Here is an 18473-nt window from a genome sequence, read left to right as displayed (position 1 = left end):
AATATAAAATGGCAGTAATAAAGCTATTATTCATATTTTTTAAAGTGATTTTGCAGGTTATCAGTATCTTACCATTAAGGAATGTGTTCCCAGTGGTGCTATCTCTGTGACAAATTGGACCTATCTGTGGATAGGGGGGTCTTGTCATTAGAAGCCTTCAAGTCATGGACGGAAGGTGACCTCAGCCTCAAAAGGCTGACTTTGGTCATTCAGCCAGTGTGGCTGACACAGACCCCCGGAGGACTCCTCCCGGTGCAGTCAGCAGGGAGCCTTAGTGGCCAGGGATGGGGGACCCTGGGGATGAGGGTTAGAAGATACATCAGCTATCTTGACAGTATAATTAAAATGCTCGTTTCACAATTTTGAAAATCATCCAGAAGGTGTATTGTGATAATTTGAATGTGAATATCCACTTTTGAATGTAGTGTAAAGAAAGTGATCGGTATGTTTCAGGTATGGATTTGCCCCTTTGTAGCATTGTCTGCAGGACAGGTTTTAACCTGAACTAATTTTTCTCTGCTACTGGTTTCTGAAATATTAACACATGCTTGAAACCCAGCATGTGCAGATTGGGGTTTAGCTCTATCAGTTGCCCTCAGTTGGCACAGTAATGAGACTGTTAGTGACTGAGATTTGTGGGCTGAAGTAGGCAGTGCAATGCAGGGACAGTAATAACTTTATCGCCACGTATACCCGTGCAATAGTAGGTCCCATGTAGGGTTACCAGATTTAGCATATCAAAAAACAGGATGCTGAGTTATATTTGAATTTGGCAAATAATTTTTTAGTGAAAGTGTGTCCTGGATTTTATCTAACAACCCTAGTCACGTGACAGCTTAGATACAGGAAAAAAAAAATGCAGGTTCTTTATCTAAACTTTTTTAATTTTAATTGAAGTATAGTTGATTTACAGTATTGTGCTAGTTTCAGGTGTACAGCATAGTGATTCAGTATTTTTGCAGATTATATTCCATTAGAGGTTATTACAAGATGATGGGTATAATTCCCTGTGCTGTACAGTGAATCTTGGTTACTTATCTATTTTATATATAGTAGTTTGTATCTGTTGATCCCATACTCCTAATTTGTCCGTCCCCCCTCCTTCTCCCCTTTGGTAACCACAGATTCGTTTTCTGTGTCTCTGAGTCTGTTTCTGTTTTGTATTTGCATTCATTTGTACTATTTTTTAGATTCCACATATAAATGATATCATATGGTATTTGTCTTTCTCTGTCTGACTTACTTCACCAAGCATGATATTCTCTAGGTCCCTCCACATTGCTGCAAATGGCAAAATTTCATTATTTTTTGTTGCTGAGTAAATATATATATATATATATATATATGTCACATCATCTTAATCCAGTCATCTGTTGATAGGCACTTGGGTTGCTTCCATGTTTCCATGTCTTGGCTATTGTAAATAGTGCTGCTATGAACATTGGGGTACGTGTATCTTTTTGAATTAGTGTTTTCATTTTTTCCAAACATATACCCAGGAGTGGGATTGCTGGATCATATGGTAGTTCTGTTTTTAGTTTTTTAAGGAACCTCCATACTGTTTTCCATAGTGACTGCACCAAATTACATTCCCACCAACTGTGCACGAATGTTCCCTTTTATTCTGCCAAGACTTAATCTGGTCTTCCTCACAAACTCACACTTGCTGGTTAGCAAGGAAACAAAACAATAAATTTCAGTCCTAGCCAAGTAAAAAGCTAGCCTGGTCTAATCGTTTGAATAGTCAGTCCACTGAGGTAATACTCAGTCTCTAACATAAAATGCACCCTCTCTCAGATGTAATCTTCTGTCTTCACTGTCCAACTGCTTTGCCAAAATACTGTCTGGGGGGTTGGGCAGTGGTGAGTACAGGTCTTTGGACGCACTTTCCCCCGGTCCCTAGGCTCTGCCTTGGTCTGCCTTGTCACTGCTGGCCTCTACCACTGAATTCTGCAGCTAGTGCCTCCATGGTCAGCGTTGGCCTGGGCAGTGCCCCTGGGGATCCCTGGCAACCTCCCACTGGCAGACTCGGCCCTTGCTCAGCTCCCATTAGCTTCAGACACCTTAGCGTCTACCAAGTTCTCCATCCCAACAACCCCTGATCCAGGGGTCCACCCCAGGATCATCTCAGCCATCATAGCTGCCTCATTCCACGTGTACTGGTTGGCATCCGATGTCTATCTAAATGGAGCTGAGCCAGGCCCTCCTCACAGTGACCTCCTGGAGTCTCCAGCAGATTCGCTGACACCCTGGACATTCCCCTCACTTTCCTTGCATGCTTGCCCTGTTCTCCCTGAGGCCAGACGGGTGAAACCAGAACTTGGTTCTGACAGTGTGACTTCCCACCAGTCTCTCCATCATTCCCACAATACCCTGGAATGGCAAGGACTGGACTTTCTCGCTATTTCTTACTCTGCTCTATGCTTCCCTTCTTCTGTAACTGCAAGTCTCCTGTCTTAGGTGGGAAAACACTAATTCTAAAAGATACACGCACCCCAGTGTTTATAATGGCACTGTTTACGATAGCCAAGACGTGGAAGCAACCCCGGTGCCCATCAACAGACGACTGGATTAAGGTGATGTGACATGTATATATATTATTACTCAACTACTTTGTACTTTAGGAAATCTTTGGTAATTGAAATCCTCAAGGCTTAACCCTGAGTGGATCACAGCGGTTCTCAAAAGTGTGTTCACTGACCAGGCCCTCCCATGAAATGCAGATTCTGGGGCCTTCCTCTAGACCTACTGTATCAGAGACCCTAGGGTTTTGGCTGAGTAATTGACGGTTTATCAAGCTTTCCAGGTGGTTCTGATGCACCCTAAAGAACCACAGCTTTAAAGATTTCAGCAGATTATCTCATTCCCTCTCTTATGGTTTCCAAGCCCTAAAGTCTTATTAAACAGACCAAATACTCCCCCTCAATCTAGTTGATTGATTAATGTGCTATATAAACTTGAAACATTTTATGGTTAGAAAAGGAATTTGCAAAAGGAAGGAAATTCTGACACATGCTGCAGCACTGAGGAGTCTTGAGGATGTTATGCTAGGTGAAATAAGCCAGTTACAAAAAGACAGATACTGGGCTCCCCTGGTGGCGCAGTGGTTAAGAATCCGCCTGCCAATGCAGGGGACACGGGTTCGAGCCCTGGTCAGGGAAGATCCCACATGCCACGGGGCAACTAAGCCGTGCGCCACAACTACTGAGGCTGTGCTCTAGACCTCGCAAGCCACGACTACTGAGCCCATGAGCCACAACTACTGAAGCCCGCACACCTAAATCCCTCGCTCTGCAACAGGAGAAGCCACCGCAATGAGAAGCCCGCACACCGCAACGAAGAGTAGCCCCCCCTCACCGCAACTAGAGAAAGCCCGAGCGCAGCAACGAAGATCCAACGCAGCCAAAAATCAATTAATTAATTAATTAAAAAAAAAGACAATTACTGTATGATTCCATTTAGATGAGTTACCTAGAGTAGTCAAACTCAGAGATAAGAAAAGTAGAATGGTGGTTGCCAGGGCCTGGGGGAGGGGGGCGGGGAGTTACTGTTTTATGGGTGCAGTTTCAGTTTTGTAAGGTGAAAGGAGCTCTGGACATGGTTGGTGGTGTTGGTTGATTAAAAATTTTTTTAAATAAAATTAGAAAACAAATTTGGTGACCAAAGCAAAGATTAAAGTTGTGAGTTAAAAATGGCTTAAGTTCTTAAGCAACAGGTATTGGTTTGAGGAAAGGTCGCATACCTAACTCGGCTGGTTATCCATGGACCGCGATCCTGGGCATTAGAGTTCAGATCTAAATTTTGAAACTGGTGCTCCTCATAAATTTGGGTATTTCACCAGATGTTAGTTGAGTTTCTGAGCTACCTGAAGTAGAAGAAGCTGATTGAATAGCTCTGACTCTAGAGTTCAAATAGGATAGGTGGTCTCCCTGTGGCCATTGAGGTAAAAGGTAATATATGTACTTGGAATTTTTGCCTGTATCAGACTAAAAAGGCTTGGGCGTGAATAAACTCCTAGTGGCTTGTATCATTCTACATGAGAAGTATTGGTAAGCTTCTCCCCATCTGTTGAAAGGATGAGCCACCGGGAGAGCTCTGTCTCTTGATTTGAATCGTCGACCATCTAGCTCCCTTTATTGTCATTTGGCATCAGGTGAATGAGCCCATCTTCTCTAGAGGCAGCAACACGGGGGTGGTATTGGCAGACAGTGGGGCTTTTAATTCCTCTCTCCACCTCCCAATAATATGCATTAGTTGCCCACCCAATAAAATAATATCCTTTGCTATAAACAATTGTTGTTTTCTCAATCTTGTTAAAGAATGCATGAAGGCATCTTTAGAAAATGGCTCTGGTCTAAGCGAAAACAGTGAAGTTACTATGCGGAGCACAGCTTCAAGACAAGCGCCCTGTAACTCCTGCCCTATCCCCTTGCCACCAGGGAGCCCCTCTTAGAGCAAATTTTGCAGCCACCACTGTTCTAATCCCATTTTCGTGCTACACAAATTTCCTGGGACAGAGAAAAGTCTTGAAACGTCCAAACCTGCCTCCTGTCTCAGAACCATATTCATACAACACAATGTTCTCAGAAGCCCCAGGAAATTAGGTAAATAAAGATAAATAAGACCTATGCTAAATATATATATTTATTTATATATTTATAAATTTATATATTACCATTGTGTTCATTAAGTTATTTTATTTTGACAGAGGAGGATTTGTTTATCAAATTTGCGAGTAATACAACAGCACAGAGGAAGGACCGATTATGAAAGTATAATGTCATTTTTTTTTCTTTTTTTTTTTTGCGGTACGCGGGCCGCTCCCTGCTGTGGCCTCTCCCGTTGCGGAGTACAGGCTCCGTCCGGATGCACAGGCTCAGCGGCCATGGCTCACGGGCCCAGCCGCTCCGCGGCACGTGGGATCTTCCCGGACCGGGGCACGAACCCGTGTCCCCTGCATCGGCAGGCGGACTCTCAACCACTGCGCCACCAGGGAAGCCCCATTTTTTCTTTTCTTAAATGAGATGTTAACATGACTTGCTCTCAGCAAGCCCAAGGTGGCTTCTAGTGACCACAGATGACTTTCTGGGTGTTCATGAACCATCAAATTAATCTCCTACAGATTTTTTTTTCCCTAGAGGTCTATACGAAATCCACCTGTCCACTGTTTCTAGAATCTATTGCCATCTACTCCTCCACTTTAAAAAAAACATGATTTTTTTTCAGACTCTCATATTTTCCACTATTTCTTGACTATTGTTCACCCAGAATGGTTCCAGCATCATATCTTCAAATTGTTTCAATATCCTGCGAAGTTAATTTGTTGGGCCTCGTAATCAGGTTTGTTTTAAACATCTCATCATCATCATGATGATAACTAACATTTATTGACTCTTTTTATGTGTCAGACAATTGTGTGTCTTTTTTTAATATAGTTGAATTACAATGTTGTGTTAGTTTCAGGTGTACAGCAAAGTGATTCATCTATATATACTTTTTTTTATTTTTTTACATCTTTATTGGAGTATAATTGCTTTACAATGGTGTGCTAGTTTCTGCTTTATAACAAAGTGAATCAGCTATACATATACATATGTTCCCATATCTCCTCCCTCTTGCGTCTCCCTCCCTCCCAGATATATTTATATATATGTGTGTATAAATTTATATATATATACATATATATATATATTCTCATTAAGTTGTTTAAAAAATAAAAGTACCTAGATAATAAAGGTCAGCTTTCAAACCACCACCACCAATCCTTATAAAGTGAAGCATGAACTCCTAGTCAGATGCTAAATCCAGTAAGGTTCATTATGTTCCTGGTTAAGAACTGAAATTTATCATATTCTTGTGGAAGAGTTAAGAAAACACACCATTTGGTAATTTTATGGGTAGGCCGTGTGGTCCAGTGGAAAAGTACCTGGGCTTTGTAATAGCCCTTTCTTTGAACCTAAACGTTGTACAAGTTGGCTGTGTGGATCCAGCTGCATACCTACCACGGTCAGGTTTTCTTTAGCTGTACGGTTGGAATACATTTTATCTAAATTTGTATCTCAGAGAGGTTTTGTGATGCTTGAATGAGATACTCTATGCAGAGTGACAAGTACATAGTTGGCCTATATTATTCGCACAGGAAATGATAGTTTTCGGAAAGCAAAGGTGCATGTAAGTCAGAAGCATCAGAACTTGAAAAGCACTGGGCTAAGTGTGTGGCTCCATCATGGTGTTGGGTTTACCGGGATTCTTTTTTGGTTGTACCTTTATTTGTTTAAACCCAGTTTTATTTCTTTCAGATCTGAAGCAACTACATCCGGTATCAATTTCTTGAGATTAAGATTTGAACTAGGCAACAACAGGCAAAGCTAATTGATGATGGAGGTCAAAAGTCAGGGCAGGGAGTCTGGAATAGGCTGGAAAAGTCTGGAAGAAGCCTCACGAGGATGCTGGAAATAGTCTATATCATTTTTGCTGTTTACATAAGATAAGCACACCTGATACACTCTGTGTATGTTACGTCAATAAAAAATTTAAAATGATCTAAACTAGGTGTACATAAGGATCTGAAGGTCAACATATACCAAATCCACTATTAAAGCTAGTCGACTCAGTGAATTTGATAAAGTTCTTTGATTGAACTTTAAAACAGAATTTGAAAACTACATCTCACAAGTATTTAGCCTGCAGACATTTGTTTGATCTAGAAGCATTTGGCCTGCAAACATTTATTTAATCCTCACTAAAAATGTGGGAGTTTGACACAAGAATCCGGCTTCTGGAAAAATCAGACGATATGACAGCAGTGGGTTGGAGCCGGATATACCCACATCAGGTGAGGTGTACCCCCTCCCGTTTACTTTGGGGCGCTGGTGCTTCCTATGCTCTGACACCTGCCACTCTGCCCAACGACCCTGCCTGCCTGGCCCAGTTGGCATTTGAGTTTCCCAGCCCGGTAGCTCAAACACTGGTTGCCCAGTTATCTTTTTTCATCTCCAACCAGTTGTCCAGACTGAGTCTTTTCCAGTAGAGGGATGGTTGGCCATTTCCAACACTAAACTGGGGCAGGAAATCGCTGTGTCTTACCCTCTTTGATCTCTCCAGTGCCCACCATAGCAAAAGCACTCATGAAATGTTTGCTGACTGGGTGAAAATTCCACATAATGGGCTGACTGCCTGTCTGTGTGGGTCTCCTGTCACATTTCTTTTCAAGGAACGTGTGTTTGCTAGCCCCACTATGATTCAAACTGCCTTTTTCAACTGTAGACAAGATGGAGGGTTAGGAAAGCAAAAGGAAGAATGTTCTCCACACTGTCCATTTAAATTTATGATTTGAAGCAGGTTTTATTATACCAAATTATCATCAGGCTAATTGCTTGACAACCTCTCTCCTTACTGCTGGCTGGCGCCATTCAACTGATCTAATCAGCTGATATGTGGCTGGGGGCTGTGTGGCATATTGTCCCTAAGGAAAAGTCTGCCAGCTGGAAAAATACCTCAACATTGTACATGCCATACACAACCCATTTCTAAGTCACAGCAGGTCTGGCATGGACAGTAGTGTTTAAGGGCATATCCTTTGCGGAACTTCCCTGGTGGTCCAGTGGGCTCCCTGGTCAGGGAACTAAGATCCTACATGCCTCGGGGCAACTAAGCCCGCAGACTGCAACTACTGAGCCTGCACACAACTGGAGAGAAGCCCTCACCTGCAACTAAGACCCGACGCAGCCAAAAATAAATAAATAAATTTTTTTAAAAAAAGCGTATTTTTTGAAATCTGACTGCCCAGGTTCAAATCCTGTTACCACCACTTGCTAATTTTGTGATCTCAGGCAAGTTTTTAATCTCTCTGTGCCTGAGATTCTTCACCTGTGAAGTAGGTGTAATAATAGTACCTCCCTAGTTGAGCTGTTGGAAGAGTTAAAATATGTAAAGTACTTGGTATCCTCCCTGATACAGTAAGCACCTGCTAAGAAACTAAATACAAATATGTCTATAAATGTAACTGGTATTTGTTGTTACCGTCACACCTTACTCATTTTTTATATCAGCTGTGTAGTTCTCCTAGAGATTGAAATGAGGCATTAAGGATACTGTAGTTTGTGTTCCGCAATGCTTCTTCTCCAGAGTTTTTTTTTTCATCCCCGAGGGTAAAAGGTGAACCCAAACGTAATTCCTCTACCTGTTATTCTTCGCACTAAATGGTAACTTGGGGTTCCCCACTGGGGATGTTGGGACTTTGAAGGGATGACTGAACCTCATGCCTTTATTTGCCACCTTCTGGCCACTAACATTCTTCTGAAGAAATCCCTTGGTTTCCCCAAAGAATTAGAGAGTGTAAAGAGAGAAAAAGAACAAGAGTGATGTGATTACTTTAGGCCTGTTGGTCTCTGTGGTCAGGGACGGCATAATACGAGCAGGATTAAACTGAAGGACTGTGAGTGTCGTCAGCGGTGTTAGCAATGAGAACGTATCATGCTTTCAGGTGTATCATAAATGCTTTATGTCCTGCAATGATTATACAGGAAAGGTATTGTGTAATAATACTTTGGACTTAGCTGACATCCTTTATGACACTCAGAGGACTACAGGCATTACTTATCAACCTTGATGTCAACGTGTGCTCAGACTGGGATTAAAAAAAAATGTTCCCTTGGGGTTTCCTTGGTGGCGCAGTGGTTGAGAGTCCGCCTGCCGATGCAGGGGACACAGGTTCGTGCCCCGGTCCGGGAAGATCCCACATAACGCGGAGCGGCCGGGCCCGTGAGCCATGGCCGCTGAGCCTGCGCGTCCGGAGCCTGTGCTCCGCAACCGGAGAGGCCACAACAGTGAGAGGCCCGCGTACCGCAAAAAAAAAAAAATGTTCCCTTGAGTACAAAGTGAGCATGGCTCAACTGCTCTGTCTCCACTTTCCTTGGAGTGTCCTCAAGGATCTGACTCCTTTAGACACACTTGGAGTTCTCTACCAAATACAATTTCCCATGAAATTGAAGGAAAATGGACTAGAAAAGAGAACCTGAGCTTATTGTTTTTCTCTAGGCTCACTGCCCAGTTTTCTTTCAGCCTGGAACCTCTATGTGGGAATTTGCAGAGTTGGGCTAAACTACTGAACCCACATGTTTGTTTATCATCACCTCGGTCATTATCACTATCCTTGCCAGTGTGATCTTTTGTACAATACCTCTTATTTTTGATGACACAGTATGATTTCTAAAAGTGAGATGTGTAGGGTACAGTTCTACCTGAATCATTTACATGATTTTATAAAGTTTAATTTATTTATTGAGCATCTAATATATGGCCAGTCATTGCTCTAGGTGCTTGGGACTCAGCCATAGTCTGAAACATCTCTGTCCTCTTGGAGTCGACATCCTTGTGAGGAGAGGAAATGAATAATGAACGTAATACATATGTAAATTATCCAGTATGTTAGAAGGTGGTGAGTGCTCTATGGAAAGAAAGTAGATCAGAGGCCAAGAGGCTGTTTCATCTCCTCCATTCATAAAATTCTTTTAATTCCTCCTGGGAGTATTGAGGACCAACTTTTTTGTGGGGGGGATATAGGAAGTGCCTATATTATTTATTTATTTATTTTTATTGAAGTGTAGTTGATTTACAATGTTGTGTTAATTTCTGCTGTACAGAAAAGTGATTCAGTTATACGTATGTATACAGTCTTTTTTTAATATAAATTTATTTATCTATTTATTTTTGGCTGCATTGAGTCTTCATTGCTGCGCGCGAGCTTTCTCTAGTTGCGGCGAGCGGGGGCTACTCTTTGTTGCGGTGCACAGGCATCTCATTGCGGTGGCTTCTCTTGTTGCGGAGCACAGGCTCCAGGCACGTGGGCTTCAGTAGTTGTGGCACTTGGGCTCAGTAGTTGTGGCTCGCAGGCTCAGTAGTTGTGGCTCATGGGCTCAGTAGTTGTGGCTCGTGGGCTCTAGAGCAGAGGCTCAGTAGTTGTGGCACACGGGCTTAGTTGCTCTGCTGCATGTGGGATCTTCCCGGACCAGGGCTCAAACCCGTGTCCCCTGCATTGGCAGGTGGATTCTTAACCACTGCGCCACCAGAGAAGTCCGTATACATTCTTTTTTAATATTCTTTTCCATTATCGATTATCACAGGATATTGAGGACAAACGTTTAATTTTAAAAAACATACTCTGTGAAAGTACTTCGAGCTTCTGGAGTGTGCCATAAAAATACAGGCAAGTAAGTGCCCTAAAGCAGCGGTCCCCAACCTTTTTGGCACCAGAGACTGGTTTTGTGGAAGACAATTTTTCCACGGACCAGGGTGGTGGTAGTGGGCAGGATGGTTCAGGCACTAATGCGGGCGAGGGGGAGCGATGGGAAGCGCCAGACTTCGCTGCTCGCCCTCCACTCACCTCCTGCTGTGGGGCCCGGTTAGGAACCGGGCTGGGGGTTGGGGACCCCTGCTCTACAGGCATCCAAGTCTACCTTACACAGTGGACGTCTAACTTACAATTGCTGGAGAACAGTGTAACTGTTATGCACAGACACAGACACAAAGAAATTGAAAGTAAGTAAGGGAACCGTATTTTCTTCATTATTTAGTGAGGCTTTCTCTCCATAGACCCCCATCTCTAACCACAAACAAGCACCCTACAAGGACATGTGCAAATCATGAAGGACAAATACCATGGAAGTCTGGTGTTCTGAAATCAAGGCCATCTATCTTGGTCTGCAGTTTATCAACAGAGTAAAATAAAACTCTCCTGCCTGTGGGTGTTTAAAAGGTAATCAGAAGGAAACAGGATGTGCCTGAGTAGACGCGCTACTAGCTTTTAGAGAAAAGGAAAAAGAAAAACTCCACATTTCTTCAAAAGCTCATCTAGTATATTCTTTTTTTTTCTCTTCACCACAGATATTAGTACTGGGAAGAAATTTAGTGATGTTCTAGATTAGTGAGGACTTGAGCCCAGAGACTATAAGTGACTCGTTCACAGTCACTTAGCAGGTCAGTGGCAGAATCAGAAAGAAGCCTGGCCCACCACCTCCTGGGCCAGCACTGTGGGTTCCACAGCTCTGCTTCCAGATTAGATCATCAGTGCTACTTCAAACATGGATTGCCTAACCATCTACAGCTGATGGCCAAAGAAGCTAGGAGGTAATAAACGAGAAATCTAAGGTGTCGGTGAAAGTGTTCCAGATTCTTAGTAGAAATCTGAAGTAGAGCGAGCAGGAAATAGAAGATGGGGCTGAGGGCAGGGTTTGGGGGGCAGCATGGCGAGGAGAGTCTCTCTTCCACATGAAGCGGTTGCGGGGTGCTGCACATTCCAGTGTGAAGAACTTTCCATGCGCCAAAGTAACCATTGCTGACTCTGAAGGGCAGTGCTTCCCGACTTAAGTACCCAGGCTTCACTGTCCTTCCGCCCATGCGTGGCCACTGCACTACCAAAGGGTGATGGGGACACGCCGTGGGATGTCACTTGAGGTCCTGGCGAAGGTGGCAGCGTGACTGTGCCGATACCACCACTATGAGGTAACAGTTGAGGTCTTTCCCTGGGCCGGGCACTGTGCTAAGTGCTTTGCTTACGTCATCATGTTCTGTCCTCACATCAGATAGGTTCTATTATCAGTCCCATTTCAGAGGAGAGAAAACTGAGGCTTGGAGAAATTTAGTTATCAGCTCAGGGTCACAAAGCTAGTGAATGCCAAAGTCAGAATTCAAATTATCCTTCGTAGAGGGCAGTGGTTCAAAGCATGGGCTCTGGGGTCAGATTGCCAGCTTGGGAATCCCCCCCTCCGATGCTTGCTAGCTGTGAGGTGTTCAACACATTCCTCAGACTCCCCAAGCCTCCCTTTCCTCAGCTCTAAAGTTGTAACAATAATTATAGTATTTACCTTATAGAATTGTGGCGATTAGAGAATGTAACATAGTAACTACGTATTAACACATAGTTAATTAGTATTTGTGTAGTAGATAACTAGTTCAGCTACAGGTTGAATCACATGAACTTGCTATTGTAGTCGACCAAAAATTGTCAAAATATTGACAATTTCATGTGGTTCAATCTAATACTACATAGGCATTCACTCTTTGTAAACATTAACAATGACTTTCTTATTCATCTCATAATTTGTGAAAGGACAGGTGATTTGATTGCTTCAATACAATTTTTTTTCTATACCTGCCTGCTCATTTTAGTTTCTCTGAAGAACCACATAAAGATATCTTTTCTTCTAATGTAACATAGCACCCATGAGAACATACACAGTGATAGTTCCTGGAGCCACTAATCCCTTGAGGATGTTGTCATAGGGAGCTCGGACGGGAGTAGATATGAAGCGAGCTTAGATTGCACAGGGCTGGACTAGGAAATGACTGGTGAAATGAAGAGGGGGTAGACGCCTGGCTCCTTTAAACCGGTGGTCATGTCCCGCTGGTTGAAGGAATGGCATTCCCATACTAGATGGCTGGTTGTGATAACCAGATATCAAGCAGAACCATTTGTCACTGTGCACTGTGGAAACCAGCTTCTGGTCAGCAGCAGGAGGTTGTTAAATCTGACACATTCAAAATGAATTTTGTGGCCCGGCTGCCCTTGAACTCTGGTTTGGTGGGAGTAGCCTGTGATGGAAGGACACGCAACTCGGTTGTGGTGTGTGGGAAGGCGATAGGGTGGGAGAGGAAAACACAAAGCTGGGACAAGAATTTTGCCTTCCTCAAGGAAAGAAGGCTACTTCTGATAGAATGCATCCAGGGTGCAAGATCCAGTGGAGGTTCCTCTTTTGAAAGAGGGTTCTCTGCCCGCCCCGACCACCACTGTTCCTATCCCACACTTGCCTCAATCGTGTTTCCTTAGATTTCATATTATAGGCATAGAGATAGCTCTGGAATTCAAGGGGAGCATTCTGGAGAGACAGCGTTGCTAGTCAACACAGGGACAATCTCTAAATACAATTAGTTTCACCTTTGAAATGTACTAACCTCCTCAAGGATGCTTCAGACTTTCTTGGTGTCTGGAATGGAAATTACTACAGTGTTTAGAGTATAATGCCCCCTGTGATGTCAGAATTTTGCAGTGTGTGTGTGTGTGTGTGTGTGTGTGTGTGTATGTGTGTGTGTACGTGCTCCCTTTCCTTCTTTCCACATCTTAAAAAATTAATCTGGAAGTCTTTTAAAGCTTCTATAGCAAGGAGGTTTACAGATTATGCGTGGATCCCGTGATCTGTTTTTTTCCCACCGTGGCAGCCGTAAACTAATGAAAATGCATTCGCATACCCACGAATTGAGACACACTTGGAATTGCTTTCTTTCTGTGTGCCCTATTGCTTTTCTCCGTGTGTGTGTGTCTGTGGTTACTGTTAAGCTGACCCCTACAGTCTGGGGCAAATACCAAAACTTGAAGAAAGCACTGCTTCTCCACACAGCTGCAAAGGCCTGCCGTTTCAGAGGCTCAGATGATATAGTTGTAAGTGAAATTCCTTTAACACAGTCGCAGTTCAGGAAACCTGTCAGGATTCCATGCGCAAAGGTGAGCTGCGTGGCACTCCACTGGGCTGAATTTTCAAATGCAGTGTCTTGTTGTTGTTTTGTTTTTTTACAAGCACTACTTTTATAAATGTTTGTGTCTGCGGGGGTGGTTATAATATTGAACGTGATCGCTGGAAACAATGACTGTAGAAAGATTATCCTTTTTGAGTCTCCCTCCCCTCCTCCTAGTTTCTGTGAGAAACTGTTGCTTGCAAAAACCATAGCTAATTAAAAATTGAACTTATTCAGCTGCACAGAAGCCCTAGTGGGGACCAGCAAGGGGAGGGAGGACTAGCAGGCAGGGGAGCCCTATGAGTGAGGCCGCCAGCGCCATTCATTCTGTTGTCCTCCGCTTCGATGTAACCGTCATCACGGTGCATCGAGTTTTTGTGAGTCAAAGGACCCTAGAGCGACCTTTGGCAGGAGAGGGCTTACCCGTTGCCACGGGTTCTGCTTGCAACAGGCTGACAAGCAGCTTCTGCAGAGCGCACGGGGCTGTGTGCCCACGGCCACTCTCGGGTTCTGGCCGCGTGTACTTCCCCTTCCAACAGGGGGCCCGCTGCTGTCAGGCCGGCCGGCCGGCGATTGGTTGGGAGGAGGGCAGTAATCTGAACTGCCTTTTGTACTTGGCTAATCAGGGCAGCCGTCTGACTGCAGGTTCGGAGCGGAGGTGCCTGGGTGGTGTCTGACACCTGTGTCTTAGCCCTCGCCTTCCGGGGCTGCTTCCCGGGGATTCTTTCCGGGCCGGAATCGTGCCTCTGTGCCACCTGCCCCAAGCCACTGAGGCCCCTCGGCGGCCGGCTTGGCCCAGTGTCATGCTGGACAGAGTTGTCCAACAGATAGCTGAGGTCAGTGGAAATGCCGGCTTAGACTTCCTTAAGGTAAGTCCTTTTGAAACCAGGTGTATTTCTCGACATGATTTCTATGTATACCTCGACAGAAACGCCAGTATCAGGAAGGTAAACTAAAGAGAGGCAAGGAAGTTATTTTAGTTTAGGCCTTTATGATGAAATTCCTAAGTGATTCGGCTGTCAGATGTGCCGGCAAAATGACACCAAGGCAGAAATAAAGATGTACATGGAGAGAGGGGTACTTGACAAATCACTGTGCACTCCTTCCTATTTGATGAGAAGCTCGAGTGATGAAAAGAAACTTTTCATCGAGGCCAACAAATATATATGCTGGGCCATAGGCTCCTTCCAACCATGGATTTACTAATTCTAATTACGGCTTATTTTTAAAACTATCTTTAAGTTTTTCCTCGTGTGATGGGAAAGCAGTTTTTCTTTTTGAGGTTTGCTCAGCAAGGGGGAGTCAGCAGCAGGGGTTTGACTGTACTGCCCGGCTCACTTTCCTCCACGCTTACGTTCCAGAGAGAGTCCGATCCTCGATGGAAGCACCTATCTGAGCAACAGTGAGATTCTTAGGAATATTAAGCCACGATTCCGATTCAGCTTAACCTCTACTCTGATTTCATTTTATGTACTTTTGAGTGGATTGACGAACACTTTGGGGACCTCCTGTTGGATTGCTGTGAGCATACTTTCATTCTAGGGTTCAGTAATCCAAGGTTGGTAGAAAGACTAGTGGTTCAGACTAATGCTAACACTCTTGCCTGTTTGTCCTGACAGGGAGGAAATGATTTTAATTTTTTTAATGAAAACTTTCTCTAAATGGGTTAAGGTCCATTTCTAAATCCAAAGACGTTCTGAGACTCCTTTTCCCACCGTATTCCAAAGATAGTAGGAAGGTGTTCCCCCATTCTGAATGATTCTATTTAAGTAGTAAACAGTAATAGAACAGGCAAAGATGGTGAAAAACAGGGATAAGCATTCAGAAACCAACATGCTCGCGATCTGTGTTAAGCATCCCGAAATATGTTTTTTTCTTCCATTATTTATAGCCAGTTGGAAATCTCCATCTTTCTCAGCTGTGAACTAACTCTTGTTTATAAAGACATTTTCCTGTAATAAGATCAATGTATTAAAAATACTAAATATAAATAGTAAAAATGACTGCTCTGATGAATGGAAGCATCAGAAATGACATTGCCCATGGGGTGAAATGTGATCATCACACAAGTCTACAGAAATCATTTAAAATATAATGTGTGTGCAAATAGTACAGATGGCTGGCGATAACTGAAAAATTAGACCAGTTGGTAGGTAGATACTAAGTGAATTTATAAATGTTGAGGGAGTTAAAGGAGAAATGAATGTTGGAAAGCTAAATAAATATTAAATATTTAGCATTGATTTAAATTTCAAAATTCTACCTTTGCTTATGAATTACAACCTAGAGAGTGTATAAATCAAAGATGATTTCCTGGGTTAAGGATAAGTCATTGTTATATATGAAGGGATAAATTCCATCTCAGCCCTAATCACTATCTTAAAAAAAAAATCACCATCCATAAAAACCTCAGTGTCCTAAAAAGGTACAGAAAGGAAGAGAGACCTAGTTGAAAAACCTCTATCTCTAGTTAAAAAGGAAATAAAGTCACGACAACCGCACATTTCATATTGAGTGTAGAAAACCCCGTACCTATCTGCAGAGTACAAGGGGACCCACAAATGTGTAATTTAACACAATTGTTAATAACTAATACACGCGTGCGCACACACACATTTCATCCCGAGAACAGTATCATTAGAGTTAGACTGAGACAGGGGGATAAGTATCTTATATTTATTTTTTTCCCCAGTGTCTCCTTTCTGGAACCGTGGAATGCCTGCCAGGCTCCCTCGTCCGCGGCAGGCGTGGTGGCGGTCCCCCTGGTGTCGTGGGTAGCACACAATGGGACACAATAGAGCGCACTCAGCCTTGCCTTCCCAGACGCACAGTGTGTGCCCCATTGGCTCTGCTTGAAAGGGTCAGCTATGCAAATGAAGCCGTGCACGTCAGACACTGCCCTCCCCTTACCTCTCCCTCTCTTTTCTCCTCCCTCAAGACAGATTCCAGCCTTTGCCCCAGACTTTTCTGACTGGCGGATGGAGGGTAGGGGTGCTGTGAGCTCAGAAGCTGAACAACTGGGCAAAATGTCCCTTTGCTGGATGTGCTTCGTAGCCCTAGACAAATGGAAAAGGAGGCAGCTTCCTCATCCCCACACTATAGATAGCTTCATTAAAATGTCCCTGGTTAGTAGGAAAAAGTGGGCACTCCTTGTTAGGCCACACCTCTAAAAGGCATGTTTTGTTTTATTTGGGGTTTTAATTGCTTCCAGCAACCCTAATGTTCGTATTTGGGAGAAGGGAGGGAAGTTTTACGTCAGAACAAATGGGTGATTTTAGAAGGCAGGAACCTAAGTAGTCTCAAGTCATTTTGCTTCTAGTTGCACAGATTGGATTAAAAAACAAACGTCAAATGATGGTGGCAGTGACCTATCATCTGATATCATGGGGAGAAAAGCACAGATGCACGTCTGTGAACTGAAACTGGTAGGATTGCTCTGATGGCCTGTCAAGTGATCCAGTGAGTTCTGGCGTCAGACACTTAAGTAGGACTTTGCTTGTACACTCTGGGCCTGGTTTTGCAGAGACAACTCAGGGGATGGAATTTAAATGAGCCCCACCTTGAAAAGCTATGGCTGTTTAGAATCACTTGTTTTATTTCCAAGTCCCGAAGCTCCTTAGTGACCGATAAAGCTGCCGGTAGACCTTTTCCACCAAATCCCCGTGGTCAGCAATCCGGACAAGCCCTCCAGGGGTGGTGGTCCCTGCAGTTAGACCCCAATGTGCCCGTCTCCAAGTTCCTCCCTTATCTTTTCCCTGGCAGCACTGGAGACTGGTCCTGTGAACCTGATATTTATGCAGTGATTTCACAGTTGTTTCTTACTCATGGTTCATCAATTCCTCTATCTGATGCATGTAGGTCAGTATCATTATCCCAGTCTGGAAGAGGGAGAGAAGTGATGATGTGGAATGATTTGTCCAACAGCATCAAGAAGTTAGTGAGAAAGTAGAATCTGACATGCCTTGCTTTTCTCCTTTCTTTTCCATCTTCCTGTCAAAAGAGAAATCAGGAATTCTTAAACTTCTTCCTCAGCAACTCTGGGCACTAAAAAGGCTTCAGTCCAAAACTCTGCTGCTCTCAACGGGATCACTGTAACAGGAAGGGCTCAGAGGCTTACAGACAATGAAATGAATTGGGTATGGATTGCGTGTGCATGTGTGTGTGTGTGTGTGTGTGTGTGTGCGCGCACGTGTTTGTATGTCTGCACACACACGTGCGCCCCACCCCCACCCCGCTCACCAGAAGGACTCAAAACCCCAGGGGTGTGTTGGTAAAGTTTGTCCAAAGCCTCATCTGAGGAGGAGGCAACATCTGTGCTATGGCCTTTTCCTAGAGAGGCCTGATCATTCACTTATAACAAATCTCAACCCGGGCCCCATGGCCAGGGAGGCCAGGCCAGGAGCTGCGGGTGAGCTAGTCTGAAGGCGGCTGGCCCGCATTCGCCTCCGAAAGTATTTCAGGAATGTTAATGGTATGCCTGAGTGGAGGGCTTCAGAGCCCGGAGCTGGGGCTGAGAACTGCTCTGTGGCCATCTGTTGAGGCCCAGGAAGTCTCATAGCAACAGCTTCTCAAGAATGGTGCCTTTTTTTTTTTTTTTTTAATTAAAATTAACTAACACAAAACCAAAAACTGCTCCACTGCTCAGGAAGAATCAGGACAGGGTTCAGATTCTTTCTACAGAGTGATGAGCTTTTAAGGAAGAAAAGCCCCCCACATCCTTAATTCCTGTTCTTTAAATGAGCAATTTGTAACATGGTTTGAGGTCTTAATTTTTTTTTCCCCCTGGGGTAGAATTCTCTTTTGGAAAAGGGTAGAGGTGAAAACAAGTTTCCAAAGCTGTGGAGAAATCACTGGCAGAATTCTGGTTAAGAAAAAAGTGGTCAGAGTTTTGAGATTTTCCTGGTATTTGTTGCTCTTAGTGATCCTGTCAGCAGCTGCCTTCTTTTTCCCTCTGTAATAATGTG

General features: G+C 43.8%; 1 protein-coding gene across 2 annotated transcripts in view; it reads left to right on the top strand.

Moving 5' to 3' along the window:
* SHROOM3 (shroom family member 3) overlaps positions 1–18473 on the top strand; it is a 249965-nt gene that overhangs the window by 70822 nt on the left and 160670 nt on the right. Inside the window, exon 1 of one of the 2 annotated variants that reach the window (XM_029234658.1) lies at positions 14202–14378. The exons of the other annotated variant lie outside the window; for it this stretch is intronic. The gene's annotated coding sequence lies outside the window, so the exon portion shown is untranslated. Of the gene's footprint in view, positions 1–14201; positions 14379–18473 lie in introns of those variants that run through there. 2 annotated transcript variants of the gene reach the window in all.

This window comes from Monodon monoceros, unplaced genomic scaffold (genome assembly GCF_005190385.1).
Source record: "Monodon monoceros isolate NGI ecotype Baffin Bay Population unplaced genomic scaffold, NGI_Narwhal_1 Super_Scaffold_20, whole genome shotgun sequence".
In the NCBI taxonomy this organism is placed as follows: Eukaryota; Metazoa; Chordata; class Mammalia; order Artiodactyla; family Monodontidae; genus Monodon; species Monodon monoceros.
This window is presented reverse-complemented; position numbering and strand designations above follow the sequence as displayed.